An 18,702-nucleotide genomic window follows, 5' to 3' on the forward strand; every position below is an offset into this window, starting at 1 on the left:
ACAATGAGAATTCATTTCTCTCTGATTGCTGGGATATCTGGCAACTAGGGAAATGAGAGAGCGGCATCTTATGGGCTCATTCATCAAGAACTAATTGAAGCCTCACTAGTCTCAAGTGCTGATAGAGCGGGAGTAGTGCTGGAGTGTGCTGTTTGTATGTGTGTGTTTAAGTGTTCATACGACACTTTTTTTTTTTACCTCTTAGAGCCTCTAACTCTGCAGTGTGTGTGTGTCTGTAAGTGTGTATTTCTCCCACTTGTATCATGCATGTGAATCTGTGTGTCAGATATTACTTCAGTGTCTGTTTTCAATGAAAGATGCTGTTGCACAGAAGGCCTTCTCTCTGCTGTGCATCCCTCTGCATAGAGACAGGACGTGTGTGTGTGTGTGTGTGTGTGTGTGTGTGTGTGTGTGTGTGTGTGTGTGTGTGTGTGTGTGTGTGTGTGTGTGTGTGTGTGTGTGTGTGTGGAGTGAGTGAGTGAGTGTGTCTGAATATGGGTGGAGGGGGTGGTTACAGAATGAGCAAGCAAGCGAGAGAAAGAGAAAGAAATTAAATAGACGAAGGATATAGAGGGAAATGTCAGGAGAAAGCAAGAGCAAAAAGGATTCAGAGAGGGGTGTGTATGTGTGTATACGTGTATATGTGTGTGTTAATTTATGTGAGTGTGTGTGTGTGTATGAAACACGGAGTATTAGACTTGCACCACTGAATCTCCTCTCCTCTGAGGCTATTGTACTCTGCTCCACCTCTCTGTATTGATTCCACTGGGCAAGCGCTCCTTTACTCTTTCTCTCCATCTCTGTCTTTCTCTTTCTCTCATTTTCTTGGTCTTTTCCCCCTCTTTTTTTCTGTTCCTTCTATGTTAATTAGGAGTTGACTTCTTCCTCTGGCCACGCTCCTTATTTTTCTTCCTTCCCCCTCCACTTTATCCCCATCGCTCCCTGCCTCCCTCACTTCCTCCCTCTTGGACAGTCTGCCTCTCACAGCTGAGAGATCATGTACACGTTCACCTTTAGCCACCTTTCAATCGATGCCTATTGATTTCTATATCACAATGAAATAAATTATTTTTCTTTGAGTGAAAGCGCCCCGACCTCCTCCTCCTCCTCCTCCTCCTCCTCCTCCTCCTCCTCCTCTTCCTCTGTTTCCATCCTTCTATTCAATCCTTCTGTTTTAGAGGTAATGTAATTGGCAGCTGAGGCTAGTCCTCCTCAAGCGTTGAATCACATTCACTGTGCTTTCTTCAGTTTGTGTTGGGTTAGTTTCCGACTTAAGTCTTTCACACTATTTTCTCATTGTCACACCATTTGCTTATCTTTATTTTATTACTGTACTTCCTGGACATGTGCATGACCCTTAAAATTCTCTGTGCACACAGTTGTGTGTGACTCTCTTTTCTTGTTGTGTGTGAACTCTCAGTGGTGCTGAAGTGTAAAGTAATTCCTGAATGACGACACACTGTCAGCCACGTCAGCACAAGTTAGATATAGTCATCCCCTTTCTGGAAGAAACACAGTGTTTTTACAGTTTGATTTGAAGATAAGATGATTTTTATCAGGAGTAACAACATTAACACCCATATTTGTTATTATTCTATTCAGCTGTAGTCAGTCTTTATTTTTTTTTCTGTTATAGCAAAACTATTAAAAACAATAACAAATTTAAATTAAAGTAATTTTTATAATCTATGAAAAGTGGCATTACATTTGTTATTATGACGACATTTAATCTGACATGTTGATGAAAAAACCTATTATATCATAGAGGATCTGATTTTTTCTTTTTCATCTATGATATGTGAGAAAGAGAAAGTTGGGAGTCAGTATATTTATAAGAGGACAACAGGGGGTAGCAGCATTTCAACTAATCCCCTTTATCTGCACAGACAGGAGGCACTAGCTGTGTTTCCAAATCAACACTACATACTAATTCTACACTAGTATCTACAGGAAATGAATGAATCTGTACAGAACAGACAGCAAAGTGTTTTGATATTTTGGGAGCTGTATCATCACTACACACGATTTCTTGACAGTTTTGCCAGCCTTGAGCATCTCCTCTGTTTGCCTTCTGCATTGCATCATGGGAGGATAATATGCATCAGCACAAATAGTAAAAACCTGCATGGAATTGAGTGACTGTTTTTTTTTGTCTTTGTATGTTGGCCCTGTGATATGCTGGCGATCTGTTGTACCACGTCTCTCGCTCTATATCAGCTGGAATTAGCTCCAGCGCCCCCTGCCACCCTTACAGGGTAAGCGGTATAGATAATGCCTGCATAGACGAATGGATGAATTAGTGAGTACAGTTGATTTGGGAAATGTCTGATTAACTGTGCACACGTCATCACTCGCAGTGTGACCCGTTCTCTATTCAGTAATTTTCCAAAAACAAATGAAGTGTGGACATGTTGAAGGTAAAAGTACAGTAACACCAGCACCAATGTAGGAACACACATACATGTCTATAAGTCTATGGCTCCAATGCATGCTGGGAAATTTCCCTACACGCCTACGTTCAAGATGCTGCAGTATCTTAACGTCACAGTCTGTGCTTTTCTTTGTATTTATCTTTTGTTCAAAACAAGTAACTCTGAATTCAAGCTACTCTGACTTACTCTGACTTTGAAATGAATGTGGTTGACCATATGTGGCACTGTGGGACAGTTTCTTTATGTAAATTAGCCTGAAGGTGCACAAGCACTAGTGAAATTACCATTATTCATTGCATGAAGGTGATAGCACAGCACAGTTTGGTAAATACTGTTCCTGTGTAGACATTTCAAACATGCTCCATGTATGCTTTGATCGATGAGGCGCACTAACCCCATAGCAATAAGAAAAGACATGTCACATGCTGTGTGAATCAACATAAACAGTGGTCATTAGGCTGTCGTCCACGGAGTATGACCCCTGAGTGGGTCAAGAATGTAGATTCATCAGTGAAATTGCATACACCCCACACCCACCTTGTCCCACGACAGCCCCACTGTGTCCCTGTCACCCTGCCATCAGCAGCAACCTTCTCACTTCATGCATGCAGGGCCCAAAAATACTTTGATATCGATCTGTGATTACACCACTGTCAGTACATGTCATTGGTGAGACACAGGACACAAATTAGATAGGAGTAGGGGTGGGAGAGGGATGGATGTGTGGGGGGGAGATTTACACAAAGAAGTCTGAACAGAGTTTAGATAATTCAACCAGCTCAGGCTCCTATATATAATGCAGAGCTATTTATGTCAAACTGATTTGGTAGAGCATTGAAATGGTCCTTTTAAGAAAGCTGTCTCACTGTGCTCTCTGCTGGATGTCAGGATAGTGTGTAAGATACAGTAGACTATATACAGGTACACAACAGTGTGAGAAAATTCAGTTTTCGCTCTCTTTATTGTTGACTGTATTAATAATGCACCATTTCTCCTTTTCTTATATCAGGAATTAGAGATCTCAGTATGTTTATAGTTGCACTGAGTCCTCTCAGAGAATAATGCCTGTCTTATACAGATGCAGAGCTGTATTTATGTTGTCATACTCTATGTATTTATCTGTTGATATAGGAGGTGTGATAAAATATTTTATGGCTTATTAGGAAGGCTCATGTAGCTGTTGTAAGACATAGGGCTGTATTTTTGATATTCTACGACTCCAGCTGATTCACTTAATGAGGTGTGTCCATATAGTATAAAAAGCATTTACTCCACTGTCTGCTCATGTTGTGCGTCATACTGAGTAGGTCAGAGCCCTGCACAAAAAACGCTTCTCTGATAGGTCAATTATGATTAACTAGAGTATTTTCAACACTTTGGTGTGCTATTTAATTTGCTGTCTTGGTTTTTTGTCTCTGGCCTGCAGTGAAATGGCAAACATAAAAAAAACAACAACAAATATTACTAAACTACTAAATTTTTGAATTACTGCTGAGGTTTAGAGTATTTAGGGATTACTGTCTTTACAAACAATGTATGCTAACACTAAAGATGAGGATTGGTTTAAGTTTATCATCATCACTACCATCTGCCACCAGACACCAGACACCTCATCAAAGAGAAGCAGATCCAGCCATTGCATTAGAGATGTGAGTGTGATATGTGTTTAATAATTTAGTTTGGCCCACAAAGGACATTATAAAGATTGAAATGGCCCTTGATAGGAAAAAAGGTTCCTTACACCAGTGTAAACAAAGTAGGCCATTATTTCCCCAATCACTGTGCATTTGAAAAACACACAAACCACTAAAGACAAACTGCTTGGCTGTTGTTTGAGGTTCTTTACTGGATAAAATAAGAGCCATTACATGATTATCTTTCATGAAGCAACAAAGTCCTTAAAGTGTTTTCTCTGCCCCAGATAATGTTTTCTTCAGGGAAGTGGGCAGGGGTTGATAAGTGCCAAAGGCTTCAGCTATCGTTGCAAGACAAGACGTTACGGTATGTGCCCTATGAGCAGTGCTATTTCTTCAGGGTAGACTGGACGCTACAGTGACTCGCAATGAGAAAGTGATGAGAAGGGCCGGTCTGCCCTGGGCTAGCTGGTTAGCATGCTAATTTCACTAGGAGCAATGAAGTGATGGAAAAAGCAAAATATGAGTAAACATTGGTGTGGGAGAAGTTTGATGCTAAACCCCCATTTCTACTAGATTGTAAATGTATTTGTTTTATTGTGACTTTCACTTGGTAGTTTCGGAAGTTGTTGTTTTTTGAATGTGGCCAAAATCTGTTGCAGTTAATTATGTGTATTTTATCCTCCCTAGGCTGTTTTCAGAGACTGCCAAGGTTGGTAACTGTGTGATAAGATAAATCTCATCTTTACAATGTGTGTCTCAGTATCTTTACATCAGTGTCCATTAATACCAGTGTTTGTATGCTCACGGTGTGGATGCATCCATGCATTAAGGCAGGATCCTGGCTTAAGTCCCAACACTGTCAGAAGTCTGCATGTGCATACGTGTGTGGGGCTGTTTGGTAGAAATGACACTGGCCGGCTATGGAAAAGTGTGTCTGACAGGGGGAGCGACGGAGTCAGCGTTTTTTTTTTCTCTTTCTCCTCCCTCCTTGCCCCCCGCTGTTCAATCCATCCAGCTGCTGTCACCACAGGGGAGCAGACAATCTATCAAGGCATCGGGATGCATTCTCCTCACCTGCGCCGCGCCTTTAATGAACAGCCAACATGATCCCGGCTGACAAGCAGGAAATGGATGTAATAAAGATTGTTTCTGCATGCTCTTTGCATCCCTGATAAATCACCTCGCTGTGCAACAGATACGGGAGCCACATGGAAATTTGATTTCACACGGCAAGGGGGAGGAAGAAGACAGCAGTGGGGGAAAAAAGAGAGCTGCTAGTGGCAGGGTCACTCTATTTTATTCCCCTTTTTTCTCCAGCGGAGCAGTCGAGCAAGGTGTGTGGGGGCTGAATATTTTTTTATGCCGGAGCTCTTACTAATCCCACCAGCTTTCTGTAATGCCAGGAACATGCCTCTGTGCATGTAAGTCTATAAACAATAACAACGGACATGTGCAGACGTCCACATAGGTGTCTGTTATCGTACTTAGACGTATCATTAACGTGTGCGCTAGGGGGCAGGGCCACATTTATAAAACCAGATTACGCAGGAGGTGAGAATGGAAGCTACGGAGATGGAAACCCTTTTTCTTTTTAAAATCTGCTAAATAAATAAAAAGCAAATTAAAGCACCCCCTTGATTCTGGATGCCCTACCAGGGCCACAGATATACACGAGGTGTGGAGTTTGGAACTGTGCACAACGGTGGGAGCACCTGCAAGTTAAACTTTCCCAGATATCCCATCTATGTGTGTGTCCACTTCAGTATTTTTATTGCAATTCTTTAATCTTTCTATATTCAAGATATAGAGTCATTTCAAGAAAGCTATCGAAACGAGAGCATTTCTGTTTAAAAGTATGACACTAAGTTTATCTACCACTTAAAATTATGAGTATAGTGTTTCAAGCACTTCAGCCAAAGACAGCAAAATGTTTGCTTTTCATTTGTAGCCAGCGAGGATTTGAAATTTCATCAAATCTGTCAGATAATGGCTCATAATTCTATGTCTGATTTAATATATCCAGCTAATGGTTAAAGACAGAGGCTAAGGTCACATGTGCCAGGAAAATGAAACAACAGTGTTCTTGTATTACAGTGTAAAGCTGTAGTCCCTTCAAGATCACATTGTCATTTCCACACAACTGTGTAGCTGCTTAGTTTAAACACATAACATTGGCAGGGATTGCTTAGATTTGAGAGCAAGATGTCTCGCTGGTTACATACTGTAAGCCTAAACTCCAGTAGCATCCAGGATTTTTTAAATACCATACAGTTGTTGGTCTACTAAACATAGACTCTAACTGTATAGTTGCAGGGAACTGATGATGGCCTTGGAAGCAACACATGTTAAATGCTGTAGGTTAAAAGCTGGTATAAAAAATTTACATTAGATCAAAGAACCTCTTAAATTTTGGTGCAGATCCAGATCAGGAGGCGGTCCCAGGAATTTTAAGTTTGATAGTTTCTTTGACATTGTTAGATCGGGCGTTTTTCAACATTATTCTTGATTTTTTTTTTATCGAATAATTCATGGATCTTGATAAGATCTTCAGACACGTTTAGGAGTGTGATATTTATGAGTGTAGACATTTCGGTGCAGCTCCAAATAAAAATTGGATATCGTAAATTTACATGTGGTTTCGTAAGGGGACTGTTGGGCTTTGAGAGACATATGTGCTCTGAGTGCCATTCTAGTTGCTTATACTTGAATACCTGAAATTCCTTAAAGTGACTTATGGCAAAAACACTTGATAATATATGACATTTTCTTCCAGTGTACCTCATATGATCAAGAGGATGTGACTTTAAGCTACATCTCTCATACCCCAGGACTTTTTATAGCAAACGGAGAAAACACAACATCACATGTGGTACCATGTGAGCGCGTTGGCTGACACCACACTGCAACACACTACTCAAGACACAAGACCAAACAAAACATCACACTCGCAAGCACAGGGCCGGGCCCGCTGTCCAGACCCAGTGTAGCAGTGCTCCAACAGAAAAGGCTTTCATATTGTGGAGCACAGGGAGAGGGAGAGAAATGAGGGGGTGAAGAAAAGAGAATGATGATTAGAGCTGGGGAGAAATAATAGTGGGGGAGCAGGAGAAACACATGGGGAATGGAATATAGGAGAATAAAGGGAGAGCGAGATTGAGATAGGGAGAGAGCCGGAGAGGGAAGAGCGAGATAGGGAGGGGAGGGAGGGGGGATGCAGATATGGGGGTGGGTGGGTAATTTATGATTTAATCTAATGCAGTGTGGACCTGCTGTAAGTCACACAGACCTCAGCTGGGAGAGCGAGGGAGGGAGAGATGGAGAAATAGAGAGAGAGACATTAACCTTTCCTTGGAGCGAGTGCGGAGCCGTTTTATCTGACCACCATCGACTCCTGTAAACCTTCTCTCCTCTCCACCTCTGCATCCCGCTCCCCAGACCTCACCATCGTCTCCCAAATGTGTTATGTAATCACGATCAACCTCTGCTTCACTGAGTCCTGGTGAGAATCTCAGAGTAAATGAGTCGATCTTGCTGCTCTGCATCTCTGATTCATGCAAAGTTGTAGCGTTTTCACAGGAAGTGATGCCCACGTGCCTGCCTACACTTGTGTTGTGTTTGTGTTTAGCTCAGCAGAAGACCAGGGTAGGAAAGAGAAACTCAGAAGCAACTCAAACTTCATCAAGGGAATAAAGCCCAAGGGAAAAGCTGTCAGAAAACCACCCACACTGCTTGACTGACAAGTTATTGCTGGGGAGTGCAGAATGAAGGCGCCAAAGACCGAAACAAACTCACAAAAAAAGAGAAATTCGAGGATTAGGAAATTTAACAACAGCAGATCATGTATGTTTCTCATCCTGCAGCTCAGTGTGAGGTAACAAACAGTCAATCTGCAACATAAGCTGCCCCAGGAATCAGCTGTTGCCACTGGCATCGCCAGCAGCACTTTAGACTGTTTTTAAACTTCTAGAAAAATATAATTTTGTTTCAAATGTTCTGAGACCACATGTGTGTCGCTTAGAAATTTCAATTTTTTGACCCTGGAAATTAGTTTGTTTTTCCTCCAAACGCCAGAAAAGAATATTTGTAATTATCACGAATAACCAGTATTATTAATAATCAGTTGTTGCCACTGGCATCACTGCTGGCATTTATAGATGAAAAATGTATGATCTTAGTTGTGATATGTGACCGTACGCAGGGTATGTCTGTGATTAATAATAAAAAACACTGCACCCTCCGTTGACTTACATTAATGTATTTATTCTGTATTTTTTCAGACTATACACACAAGAAACATCATAGAGTTTGCTTAACTACTCCACACCACGTCTCTTATACCAAAGTGTAATGAGCACAAGATCAAATCACAAAATTTCAGATACTGAGACACGACTGGAAGACACTGATTCAGCTATCGGTCATATACTGTATAATTCAGTAAATTATACCAAACTCTGGTGCAATGTGAAGTCATGATGCATATTTTTATTTCTAGAAAAACATGTGTAAAGTAGGACTGAGTGTTAGGGCCATTTAAAGGTTTAAAATCTCAAGAATCTTGTTAAGTTTATAATTTGGTGGATGTTTCAAAAATAACAAAATACTTCTGTAGTATCCGCACATTATCATAAGTATCAGGACTTTAAAAAGATTGTGCAAGAAACTGAGTCTATTCTGAAGAAAGAAACACAGATTTGGAGGAAACTGCCTTTTTAGTGGAGGAAGAAATGTCTGGTGGTGGTCGATTGTGAGACATCCATCGTTCATCTGTGTGATATGTAAAGAGGTTTCATAATTTCCCAAAGAGATTGATTCAAGATTTTGGATCCAGAGGGAGTGGAAATCTAGTGAGCATGGGTTCGCCCTCCTGGTTATTTCCTAAAAATATTTCTTTCTTTATTCTTTTATATATTTTTCTCATATATTCTGTCATAAATATTTTGTATCTATTCTAACATTATACATTGACTTTTCTGGTTAAATTAGGTTTATTGTTGTAACATCATGCCTTAATTCTCTTTTTTTTTAAATTACATCTTTATTCTGACTTTCTTCTCATAATTTTACAACTGTATTCTCATAATGGTCGGATATTACTCTGAAATAGATTTAGTTCAATATCAGATTTCATATATTTAAATCACTATCAAAACGCAGGTGTATTGCACATGGTCAGGCTCTATGATCTTGTAATTATACTCCACACATTATACTCCACACAGTGAATGTTTTTAATTTCTTTCATTTACTCTGTGATATAGAGTGACTGATGGCTATATACTCAACTATATGCAGAGCAGAGTTATATCTAGTTAGGTATATAGGCCACTTCTATCTCATCTTATCCCATTATTAAACAGGAGACTGCCTTCATTAAATCACCATGTGAAGGGAATAGGGGAGGACATGCAGACACTTTTAAAATCAAAACCTTGCAGCAAGATGACAATGCTAACAACCACACACCCATGTTGTATAAAGAGATAAGACAATGCAATGATTGTAAAACATTATGATAGAATATATTATATATTACATTATATGGAAACAGCATTATTCATATGAGTATTAAGCAAATAAAGGAAAGAAAACGTTTTGGTGGACAACATGTTAGGCACCATGCTTTAACAAGGAATAAAAGGAATAAAAAAGACAATATCTCTGGTTCTGCTGCATCAATTTTGATGCTCTGACAATGAGTGTAATGCTAAACTTGGCAGAGCATTCTTAAGTAAATATCAAGAGTCGGAGGTGAAGTGTAAGTGTTTGGAGGAAGATGGAAGATGCGAGAAAGAGGATATCAAGTATGTTCAGGTGCTGCTAATAGCGGGAAGGACCTTGATGATAAACACTTGACTGCGAGACTGAAAGATCACACTGATGAGAAAAGAGGATGAAGACCTTAGTTGCAGAAAACAGCTGCAGTCCTATTTTTTTCCTCAGGAATGTTCCTAACTGAGTGAAATGACCTGGAAGTATCTAGGTGGCAGCCATGATAAGAGCTGGTTGAATTTTCTAAATGCTAAGGAGAAGATGCTTCAATGCTTCCTTTCTAATCTCCTTTAGCATAAGCAGCAACATTTCAAGTTGCACACCTATGTAGTTTCACCAGAACAGACCCACCTAAATCTACAAAACAATAGATCACCTGTTCGCTTCCATTCTATGGAACCAAGGAACATTTGCTTCCTGTGTTGAAGCAAATTTTGCAGCGTGGCTTTGAGTGGAATTGAACTTTGATGAACCTTAACCGGCAACGTCACAGCTTCAACCAATAGCAACGACCTCTTGGCTGTTATTGGCACATCCTCCTCCTGCCCGCTACAACCCGACTTCCTCTCTTCTTCCTCCTCCTCGCCAGCAGCAACACCAGCAGCTCCCTGTACTCACTGTACATTTTCTCACAACCCATCCAACAACCACAACCTCAAACAAAAAAGACTACAAAGCACACAACATATTTCTTTGTGCATCACATCCTGCACATCCCACAGTCACCTCGGCAGGCAACTATCATCGCCTACATTTCTGTATGTGTGACTATACATGCTAAAGAGCAAACATATTGAATACCTACATAGTTAATAACATTATAATCATCATAATAAATATTTTATTAGATTATATAGACTAATATTGTCATGAAATCCCTTCCATAATGGAGTCCACTGAAAATGTATTTTCTCTATCTATCGAATGTATAAATAATGTCAAGAGTACTATATTCTATATACTTATTGTCTGAATATAATTTAGTTTGGCTCCTTGTATAAAAAATATTATTATTTCAATGACTCATCCTTCTAGTATATTTTATAGTATGATTTCAACATTGTTTTTATTTTAAACAATATCTATGTTGTTATGTCTCTTATGAGTCATTGGTTAAACATGCCCTATGTATGAATCTAATAATAATAATTATAATAATAATAATAATACATCAATAAATAAACAACTTCTGTGGTCGTGTGATTCTGCTTTGTTCAGGAAGTAAAGAGGAAAGAGTTTGTCACTTCCATGAGTTTCAAATACAGTTGGTTTGATAAAAAAAAAAAAAAGCTCTTTTAATTTGATCATTTCATAACTCCTGATGAATTCTTTATCATGTTTTCTTTGACCTCATGACATTTTCCAGTATGGTCAAAGAAAACTGTCATGGAGAGGAGTTGTTTTTGACCACGGCAAAGTTACAAATCAACACAACACTGTCTCCAGCAGAATGGGCCCCTGGGGCAGGGATGTAAATGGTCTGTAATTTGGGGTTGGGTATCTTCCCCAAGGGCCCTTTGGCACATGGAATGGTGGAGATCGGGATTGGACCGCCAACCCTCCGGTTAGTGGGGTCCTGGCCACAGTCTTATTGTTGATGTCACCAGGTGTTTTTCCATTAGCTGTGAAACTGTTCTGTTGCAATTGTATTTTTCCATGATCTGTGTGCAGACATGTTGTCAGAGAAGCCTGTCACTGTCAGTCACAGCATTCCCCGTGAGAAAGACTGTCAATCCAGCTGTTTCCTGCTGTGGTTTCTTGTACTCCGCATGTTACAAAAAAAGGGATTTAATCCCTGCTCTTCAAAACACACTGGATCAGTGGAGTTAGCCAATGCCATGGTGATGGGCAGCACCAGCGCCTACTACTGGAGTGCAACTCTTGTGGCTGCATCAATAATCTCCCTCCACAGAACCATTTGCCTGGATAAATATTGGTTTTGCGTTGGCCCCTGTAATGGCACCCTGTGCAGGCGGCAGGGCCTGTAAGTGACGTTGTCTGTCACGCTGTTGGCAGGCTGGCGTGGGAGTCGTTGGCACATTGTGGGGTCTCTCCAACGCTCATTTGAATTCGCTTGTCCCCAATCATGCCACTACTCTCAGCGACTACACACTTCCACACTCCACTCACACACTACTCCCACTACCTGTTTGGGCGCCGGCGCACTCATTTGCATGAAATAAGATGGAAATGGAGCCCTTATTTATGCCAACAGAAATGGAGTGTGTTATTAAGGGCACTATTGTGCAAAAGAGACGGTGGCGGTAAGAATACATTACAGGGGCTATTTCTGGAGTGGCTCGAGTCACGCAGAGGGTAATGCTTTACAGGTCCCTGATGACTTCTACAGTCTGGGCGCCAACGCTCTGGATGGGCTCTGTGTTTATGTGCATTTTCTTTGTGAATGTGTGAATTTTTGTGTATGCCTGTGTTTGTACTGTGTGTGTCTGCGTGCGTTTATCGACAGTACAGTTGAGTGTGTGTGCATTTGTGCCTGTGTACTGGCTCACGCCTGGTGAATGTGATTCTAGGAGATGATCATTTGTATATTGCCTGGTGATGGATGGGTTCCCCGTGATTGACAGGTCTCCATTCATACCCACTTCATTGTGAGACTGTTTATGTTGTGTAGGCTGAGCAGGAGGGAGGCAGAGCTCCATTTCTGTCAGTCAGATTTGGATACTGCGGTTTGTGGAGTTCACTGGGTCAGTTTTGTTTTTATAAGACACTAACATGGGAGGAAGAGTAAGGTCTCGTGGGAGCTGTTGCCCATTGTTTTGTCTCACCAATTTGTACCCTGAAACATAGGCAGGTGTTTGTAAAGTGATTTCTAAGTAAATGTGTCTGTTTTTTGCCTGCAGTTGCAGCCTCGTCTCATATTGGGATTATAATTTATGTAGTTTTGGTAATTATCCTCTTTACATTTTGTCTTGGGTTGAATATTGACAGTTGAGATCCAAGTATTTCAACACAAAATCTACCAAAGTCTGCTGCTCAGCAAAATCAGCTGGTTTCCTCTCAGTTATGTAGCAGAGTAGTTTTCGCCACACTAGCAGGTTGAATCTGCTGCTCAGTTATTCGATCCACCACTGTGGTCCATATTGACATATCTCACGATTTACTTGACATATCTCACGATTTACTTGTTTTAATTTAATTTTTGTATACACATCCATGGTTTCTCAGGCAGTGAATCCTGCAGACCATGGGGATTACCTGACATGTCCCAGCACACCACCATGAGGTTGTACTTCAGAATGACGTGTTTCAACATCTACTCTTATTTGAATTAATAAATAATTTGGTATACATATTCATGTTTTCCTCACAATGAGTCAAAGCTATGGTTGGTGATCCTGGAGAAGCTGACGGGCAGGGTGCGTGCAGGCAGGCAGGTCGGTTACTGACAGACAGGTATGCCAGCCAATCATTTCATTCAGTCCAATTGAAATCAATGGTCAGTCTTGTGAGGGCCACAGACACTGACTTTTTTTTCCCCAGACAATTTTGTATGTTGATGGCTATCGGGTAGGGCTGGGCGAAATCAATATCATGATTATTTTTTACTTTTAAATTATTATTATTACTGACGACTATTTTATTGTAAAGTGTAAAGTGAGTGCAGGTCAGCTGGGAGTGAGGAGGGAGGACATACAGTAGGGTAATACGGCACGGTACAAGGTTACTGGACATGTAATGTGCGTCTGCCCTGATCCTGAAGCAGCATGTCGGGGCCACCGCTGCAAAATGAAAGTAGGGGAAACCCGACAGTTTGTGAATGCACGCATCGGGGAAAGTTAACAGACTTGAGCAGGACTTAGTCGGTGGGAGATTATTCCGGTTTTGATACCTTTTCGGTTAATTACCAGCCCTACTATCGGGACAATAAGAGGATTTCAACAAATAGGATTAAATGAGTTTTAGAAACTAATTACCAAGCCTACCTTTAAAATTCATCTGACAATGCCTAATTATTGGCTAGCTCCATGCACTCATAACTTAAGCACTGTTAAAGTGGTCATGCACCCGCCACTAAACATTCGTACATATTAGACAGAGGTTTCCCTTTGTAACTGTGGTTGGGGAATTTTTGTTATGTAACACATAAAACAAAAACAAATTAGATAGTCATATTCTTATATCATTCTCATGGAAAGTGCAGTGTTATGCATGAAGCAAAACCCACACACACAAAAAACAAATTTCTTGTCACATTTACTGACCCCGACAGACATTGAGCCCTTTTCCTTGAGGTGACACGACCCCGCTGACCTTTGTCATCTCTCCTAAACCTGAACCTGCTACACCACTAACCCTTGATTGGCCCCTGGGTGACCCACAACCTTTAACCTTATTAGCTCTCGTGTTCCCAGGCTGCCTCAGAGGAGCGAGAGCATGCTTGGTAAATATTATGAGCTACTCAACTTTGTGAACGCCACAGCTGCACCCTGGCACAAACAGAGCAGGGAGTAAAATGAGAGAAAACTGTAATTCTGTAAATCTGTGATAATTTATGAGTGAAATTGTGATTCTTTGTTTGCAATGCACTGGTTGTTTTCTGCTCATGTGTCTTTGCATGTGGATTTAGTATCTTAGCAGGATGTAGTGAGCGCCTGGGATGAAGGAGTGTAGTAAAATAGAGACCAGACTCATTTGTGCCAGCGCTGCCTTGTTTTTATTTTGTTGTCGTAATAGATTTTATTATTATGTGACTGGCAGTCTCGGAGCACGTCTCATCTGTCCTGCTGAAGGGAGGCCAATTTTAAAACTGGATGTTAAAACAAGAAGAAGGAAGGAAAAAAATGCCCATTAACAGGAAATTCCCCCTCCCAGGGCTAAATTGGTGTAAATAGTATTGTTCCCCTCTCTGTCAAAGATATATGGAATGCCGTTTCGCTGATGGCTTCAGTAAATGCTCCAGCCAGGCAGGCGTATAGATATAACAGATTTGCTCCAACACTGCGTCTAACCACTGGGCTGTGTAACTCGCCCTATGCACCATTTGTCATGTGTTTGTGTGTTGGGGTGTGTGTGTGTGTGTGTGTGTGTGTGTGTGTGTGTGTGTGTGTGTGTGTCGGTGGGGGGTGGGGAGGGGATGTTGCACGTAGGTTACGTGCATTTAGGAGAGGGGGAAACAAAGCAATTGAGTCAAGAGAGAGAAAGGACAGCAAAAGAGTAGAAAGACAGGGGAGGAGAGATGGAGAGCAGAGAGAGAGAGAGAGAGAGAGAGAGAGAGCGCTGGTGTTGGGAAAACACACATCAAATAAGCTAATGTCAAGGCCAGCGTGGTCCCATAACTTCTCCATTCAACGAGAGGTCAAACTGGGGTCAAGCTCTATTGATTTCTTTCTAGGCTTTGTGGCAGTATTTCTCTCGACTAATAGCAAGTAGCAGGCCTTCACCAGCGCTGGATGGGATCACCGTACAACGTAGGAGACAGCTATTTCTGGACCAATATTAAAATGGTCTCCTTCACATGTCGGCGTCTAGCACGGTAAATGTTACAATAGGAGAGATTGTGTTATATGCAGTGTAGTTACCGAAAGACAACAGATAGAAGTTTGAATGCATGATTTACGTTGCATGTGTTTATCTCTGTACTTGTGACGTGCATGCAGAGTGCGTGCGTGTGTGTTTCGACTGTGTGTTTGTTCTGGTATTAAGCTCATAATTTTTGCATGTGCACTGCATCAGTGTGTTTGTACGCGCGCACACGCTCACATATCGGTGTGTTCCTGTGTCCGCTGGCGTGCGGTGATGGATCGCAGCAGTTCCCTGTTTACCTAGCCTCATGATTTCCTGTGCGTGCGTGTAACAAGTGGAGTTTGGCAGGATTAATGAGCACACAGCTTGCTGAATGGGTGTTTGGCTCCGCAAAGCACTCCATCATAGCCTGATGCTGCTACCATATCCCTCACAAACACACACACACACACACACACACACACACACACACACACACACATACATACACTGACACACACACACACACACACCAACATGCACTCTGCAACTCACCACTTACCCTTGCTCTTAATTACACATGCTTAGCCAAGTCCCATTAAGCAAGCCCCCACCCCTCATGCTAAACAATGTTAAAGCATCCACATTTCTCATAGAGCGCAGTGTTTAAATACACTATAGTCTCCATACTGCAGTGTGTAGGAGGTAAATCGTTCTATTCGCTCCAGTTGGGAATGGAGAAAGAGATAGTGATGCTTTTTGGAAAGTTTAACTAAAAAACTAAAATATATATATATATATATATAATAATTGTCACGTTTTGATTAATTACATGTTCGTTTACATGTCAGGATTTCAGCTCAAATACCTTGGGTGTGTTGTGTGTATCTGAACTGTTTTTAGGTGACGTACTTTAACTTTAAAACCCATGGCCACCTTTGCTGTGTCTATCCTGAGGGAAACAAAGTTACAATAATAAAAAGAACAAATGTGTTTTTTTAGAGTCAAACAAATTGGCTTTTTGGATTTTATCAGTGACACGTTCGAAGGATTTTATCTGGCGAATGAATGTCAGCGTCATTAATGATCTTTCACTGATCTGTTCAGAATTGAAGAACACATACTCTATTTATTGTGGAGTTTTAGAAAACAACCACAGGTGTCATTTAAGGACTGTGGTGTTTACTAGAGGTGTCCTACGGAGCAGTAGAAAGGACACTGTATACGAGTGCAGGCGGCAGGTAGCTGAATGGTAAAGGCACATACCATTTAGAGCTAGGGTTAATAATCCTGGAAGAGCTGAAAAAGCTTGAAAAAATACAACAGATACATTCCACCCCCTCCCATCGGAACCTCTCGTCAAAGTCACGCCCCCAAAACACATGAACACACACTGACAAATGCGAGGCGCCGACTCTTACGTGACTGGCTCGCTAACTTCTGACTATCCTCTCTGCCGCAGCAGTTCATTTCTCTCGGGCTGAAGACTCCGGTCATGTGCAGTGAGAGCACGGGCAGAGTGTGCACAGGCAGGCAGGTTGGTTAGTGACAGACACCTACGCCAGCCAATCATTTCATCCAGTCTGGAACTGCTCATGCTTTGTACAATCCTGCCACAATAACCGTCTTTTTTTCCTTTATTTTCAGACAGCTTTATTTATTAATGGCTATCGGGGCGTGAAGAGGATTTCAACAAATAAAGATAAAACGTGTTTTAGAAGCAAATTACCAATCCTACATCCCTAGTGGGATTCCAACTGGACACATTAGTTACATGTCATACCCCTCCCCTTATATTAGATGTGTTCAGATCCAGTTTGTGAATGTGATAAAACCTTTCTGTAATATTATAACATATTCAAGATACCACTGGTTAGAGAACTCACATATAAAATAGAGGGAGTGGTGTTACATTTCATGCACTACCAGTATGTGTTGGCCTTTAAAATGAGGATTCCTTAAACAATGCTGCATTGATTTTTGATTCTTTATTATTCAAAGCATCCCTTCTAATTTACCCGCTGGCTCTAAGATAGACGTGGCTATGTTTTTACATTGGTTGCTTTAACTTGCTTGTAATTAGAAAGCTAACAACACAAAATCTGAGTGTTTGGTTAAATGATCTCACTTTTTCTGTTGCAGTTGCTCACAGTGCTTTTACACGGAGAAAATGAAAGTTGCTGTTATAGACAACCAATCAGATCACAGCTTATCACACATTAGTGGAAACTACTTGCTGGTTACTTTCCACTAATGCAGGTTTACTCATCAGTCTGTATGGCTGTACTGAAGCAGTTTTATTAGTCTGGGATAATCTCATATTATCTGTGTTTCACCGTTGTAAAGATCCCTCATATCAGCTCATGTGTCCGTGTTGAGGGTCAAAGCCTGGAGCTGGATACATAATCAAATGAGAGCATATAAGTAAATGCAAAAAGAAGTAATTGAAATCAAGTTTGTGTGTGTGTGTGTGTGTGTGTGTGTGTGTGTGTGTGTGTGTGTGTGTGTGTGTGTGTGTGTGTGTGTGTGTGTGTGTGTGTTTGCATTCTTGCATTTGTATGTGTTTCTGTGTACACTCTTGTAGTATGTTCTTTTGCATGATACCGTTTGCAAAGAAGAACTTTAACTGTGTTTCTGATTCTGTTTGTTGGTGTGTTTTCTCTTTGAGTGTATGTGTGTGTGTGTGTGGCCTGAAAGGGGGATGGTAAAAAGGAGGACAGGAGGGTAGAGCAGAAATCAAATCACTTAATTGCAGCATTTTTCATCTCCATCTTTTGTTTTATGGCGGCTGAGGGCCGGCGAGCAACTCAGGCTGTGATTCATGAACGTCAGGGAGGCCCATGAGCAGCGCCATCCCTCATCGGCACCCAGCCGCCCGCATACCCAAAGCACCCACACAATTACCATGATGAATATTACTTGTTTTTGTTGTTTGGTTCTTCTTTTTTTCCTCCATTCTTCCACTTCACTACCTTCATCTGGTTTTAGTGGGAACGGGGTGTTGCTTAATGCAGCCGCTGAGCTGTCAGAAATAAACAATTTACCATTTCAGGTTCATTCCTTCCTCTGCACCCTCGTCTTATGAGAGCTGAGCCCACTGACTCTGGGAGAGAGCAGATGCAAAAAGATAGGCATGCACTGGGAGAGAGAGAGAGAGAGAGAGAGAGAGGGCGGGAGATCCAGATAAGGAGGAGATAAATATGGGGAGGGGAGACGAGAGATGTGTTCATAGATGCTGGAGGAGATTTAGGGAGTGGAGGATATCAGAATGGAAGGAGGGAGTGGAGATGCCGTGAAAGCGGAAGGGGCAGAAAGGTACAGGAAGTAAGTAGGAGATGCTGAGAGATATTACACATCTGAGAGAGAGAGAGAGAAAGAGAAGGAGAGAGACCTATAAG

The 18,702-nt window shown here is 41.3% G+C and overlaps 1 protein-coding gene across 2 annotated transcripts in view; it reads left to right on the top strand.

Moving 5' to 3' along the window:
- LOC118114289 (furin-like protease kpc-1) overlaps positions 1-18,702 on the top strand; it is a 173,044-nt gene that overhangs the window by 38,779 nt on the left and 115,563 nt on the right. The window lies entirely within an intron of this gene.

This window comes from Hippoglossus stenolepis, chromosome 8, assembly GCF_022539355.2.
Source record: "Hippoglossus stenolepis isolate QCI-W04-F060 chromosome 8, HSTE1.2, whole genome shotgun sequence".
NCBI classification, from domain to species: domain Eukaryota; kingdom Metazoa; phylum Chordata; class Actinopteri; order Pleuronectiformes; family Pleuronectidae; genus Hippoglossus; species Hippoglossus stenolepis.